The 3,980-nt window shown below is 44.1% G+C and overlaps 1 long non-coding RNA gene across 1 annotated transcript in view; it reads right to left on the bottom strand.

The window, feature by feature from the left end:
• Positions 1-1,449: 1,449 nt before the first annotated feature.
• Positions 1,450-3,980, bottom strand: part of LOC109297006 — an 8,423-nt gene continuing 5,892 nt past the window's right edge. Inside the window, exons 2-3 of the long non-coding RNA XR_002097142.1 lie at positions 3,028-3,029; positions 1,450-1,538 (exon numbers count right to left, since the gene is read on the bottom strand). This is a non-coding gene — a long non-coding RNA (uncharacterized LOC109297006). The remainder of the gene's footprint in view (positions 1,539-3,027; positions 3,030-3,980) is intronic.

Below are 3,980 nucleotides of genomic sequence, written 5' to 3'. Positions count from 1 at the left end.
TACACAAGCCAATGTCCCTTCTCACATTCAGGGTTGCCACCCTATACAAACTCCTTAGCCGATTCAAACAGGTGAGTTCATTCCAATCCGCCCCTTCATCCTGGGGTTGATCCTCCCTCTGCCAGGGCACTTTAATGGTCTAAAACTGAACCAAAAAAAAAAGAATGAACTTAACTCTTCTCTTTCATTTGGGCTTAATCCTCTTTTCCCCTTTTATCAATTCATTTAAGGATCCTCAACTCATACTGAGGCAAAATTAACTTAAGCCTTTTCTAGTTCTTTAATCAGGGATAATTGCTCATCATCAGTTTACTCTGTCAGTTCTGCACTGGCAGAATCAATTTTAGCCATAGGGCTCTTTAGCCTGCAAAAGCGCAGGCTCAGGGGTGATCTGATGGCCACCTATAAGTTTATCAGGGGTGACCACCAGTATTTGGGGGAACGTTTGTTAACCAGAGCGCCCCAAGGGATGACGAGGTCAAATGGTCATAAACTACTAGAAGACCATTTCAGGCTTGACATAAGGAAGAATTTCTTTACTGTCTGAGCCCCCAAGGTCTGGAACAGCCTGCCATCAGAGTTGGTTCAAACACCTACATTGAACACCTTGAAGAGCAAATTGAATGCTTATCTTGGTGGGATCCTATGACCCCAGCTGACTTCCTGCCCTTTGGGCAGGGGACTGGACTCGATGATCTTCCGAGGTCCCTTCCAGCCCTAATGTCTATGAAATCTATCAAATCTATGAGTTGCCACATTCCCAGCAGGCTGGGGTCCCCACCCTTCTGCTGTATCCTCAGGTACCTACTTTGCCTAGAGCTTCACTTCTGTACCTGCCAAGCTGGCCCAGCCATCTGTTGGAATCTCAGTGTTCATGTGTGATCCTTCAACCACTTGTGCCTGTTGCTGCACGCTCTTCTCCTGCAGGTAGCTGCAGATGGGAGCCAACCAGAGAGTCCTTCAGTGTCTTCACCTCAGCGATGCCACCATCTGTCCACAGCTGCCCATCTCCAGGGCTGGAAGCATTGTCTTGAGCTCCCTGGTCACTCCAAAATTGTGGTGCAGTACTCTGGGCTCTGGCTATGCTCCTTCTCCCACCTGGTTAAATCACTCCCAGGAGAGCTGCCTCCAGGTGAGCAAATGTCTGTACAAGCTGTGGCTTCTCTCATAGTCCTCCAGACAGAATATAGTCCTCCAGCATTTCCCCCCACGCTTCCTAGAGAGACCGTGTGTCACTCTCTGGACTCTGATGTGCTAGAAGGATGCAGAACACACCCCTTTTGCAATCCCCACATTGTGCTGAAGGGAAACAAAAGCTGACCATGGACAGTCTGGGTCAGCCAATCAGGGATGCTTTATACACTGCTGCCATCTGTTGCCAGGCAGACTAAGGAAGCCTGAAGAACATGCTGAGATGTGTGCATAGAATGCTCCCTCCCTTCTCCTCTCACCTAGCTGCACAGTGTCATCACTGCAAGCTCTCCATTCTTCAGGACATCAAAATTCAAATGTCTGTACATGTGGCTCTAGGTAAGTTTCTTTACCAGGAGAACAGACCTAGAAAAATTATCCCAGTTTATTTGAATGTTTGTAGTCAGCCTAGGTGTAAAAAAGGTTTGGGACTGGGAATTCCAGTATCTAACTTAGATGGATATAAATCTACATTTGGTTGTAGATTTTCTCATTGGCTGGAGTGAATCCAAAATCTTGACATGGGGATTTTGAGTTTTTCCATTGCTAAGACTCACTGTGGAGCTACACTAACTATTTATCTTCAGCTGCACACTATCTAAAACATGATATCCTTGTTTCTGTTGTGCAGATTTAGCAAACACTTCTCATTTTTGATGTGTCCAAGCATCCTTTGCCCTTTGAAACACAACAGGAGGCAGTATAAAGCAAGAGAACATGAGGTTACCCTGAGAGGTTATGGAATATCCATCCTTGGAGGTTTTTAAGACCCAGCTAGGCAAAGCCTTGGCTGGGATGATATAGTTGGGGATAATTCTGCTTTGAGCAGGGTGTTGGATTAGATGACCTCCTGAGGTCCCTTTCCTAATTTTCTATGATCCTATGATTCTATAAAGGAAGCTGAAGAACATTTTGGACATATAATTGCCCTTTTCAGTATAGAAATTGCCTTTTTCAAAATAGTAGCCCTTTTCAATAATAGAAATGCACTCTTCAAGGAAGATAAGATGCAAAAAATTAGGGAACTTAATATGCTTACAAGAAAAGGAAAGTAGAGAACCATGAGAAGGTGGTCACTAGTGTTCTTGAGGCTGGAACTCCTAAAAGACAGGATTTCTAAACTAGAACAGACTTTTATCATTTAGCTATTAACACACATCAGGAGGAGGTATAGAGTTACCATACATACCTGCATGTGATGCCAAGGCTTTTTATGGGCTGAATTAAGTTTTGGAGAAGTCTGGAGAAGGAGACAGGGCTATATCCTCTTTCTGACCACTTTCCAACATTCTTGATCCACCTTTTTCCGACCCTCATGGGAGCAATGTGAGTCTCTGAAGAGGCACATACAATGTAGTCCCTGTGCCGGTGATTCTGGAGGATTGTAGTGAGGGATCCTTTTGTGCTCCCTCTTACCCACACAACCACATATTAACTAGGGGGGAAATTGGGTCATAACACAATTAATTGAATTAGCTAATTAAGAAAACAGCATAATCTTAAGATCCTTTCCTTCCTATTTCTGCCACATTTCTGTGTTTTTCTCTCTTTTTTGCTTGTTTGTTCTGCTTTGCTTTAGTCTCTGCTGTAGTCATATCTGCTTTTTGTGGAAATCTTATTAGAAAGATTATTGAATGGCCACTGATGTAAAAACCCTTATCCAACATTTGATCCTTGGGAAAACTCCACTTATTTCAATGAACATTTATTGCCACAGAGCAGTGACAGAACAGATAACATGAAGAGAGTTCCAACTCCCTGAGCCTATCCATAAAACTAGAATGGTTTATTTTTAACTGAATATGAAACTTCATTTAAAACTAATTCTGTTTGCACTACTTGGCACTCAGTGGAGTTTGTGGTTCACATAGATTCATTACATTAAAGCTGAAGCAGAGTATAGCGAGTGACAGCTGAGTTTCCTCCCTCTAGGCTAGCCACATAGGCCATATCTATACTGCCTCTCTGCCAGTTCTGGGGATTGTTACCTCTCAGCTCCATGTTCTTGGGGAACCCTGACACAGGATGCAGACTGTCTGACTCACAAAGAATCCCCTCTCTCCCCTCCTGTACCTAAACAGAAACTGATTAAGATGCAGTGAGAGACACACCTAAAACCCTCCAGATAAGGGTGATAAGAGTGAAACAAATGCCCTAGGTCTCATTTGCATCTGAGATGGAACCAGATGACCATTCATTTACATGAGAGACGGAGAACAGAAAGCCTGAAGCAGAGACTGCAGTGAATTCTGGGATCAGCGAAGCAGGGGAGCACTGCATGATGGGGAATCTGTGCTTCAAATGCTAATCAAGCCACATTTACACACACCCAGCTCAGCATTTATCAGACCAGTTCTAATCTGGACTTACAAAGGACTTCCCCCCCCCAACACACATACACATGCACCTATAAGCAGAAGTAAGTTTAATAGGCATCTTGAGCTGTACATTCCCCGGTCCCACTATGGGAGGCCTATTTAAACTTAATTGGCTAAAACTCGGTTGCAGGGTTAGGGAATGCTGAGGCAAGACACCGAGTCAGTGGGGGTATGGGCAACATATGAATTATGGTAAAGGGTTCATCACAGCGTCCAGCCTGTTAGAGCCCTGACCACAAGTGTTGTCATACTTTTTCTGGGATGACCGGTGGAAGTCCTCCCCTCCCAAAGGTTATGAACACTCCCATAATTGCCTTAAGTCTGTTAAAAGACTATAGTAAGATCTGGAAAAGTCATGCTAAGCTGAGGCTTGTTCACAACAAGTAAAAATCCAAAACCCTGATGCTGCAA

This window comes from Gavialis gangeticus, unplaced genomic scaffold (assembly GCF_001723915.1).
Source record: "Gavialis gangeticus isolate Ggan-Ray unplaced genomic scaffold, GavGan_comp1, whole genome shotgun sequence".
NCBI classification, from domain to species: Eukaryota; Metazoa; Chordata; order Crocodylia; family Gavialidae; genus Gavialis; species Gavialis gangeticus.
This window is presented reverse-complemented; position numbering and strand designations above follow the sequence as displayed.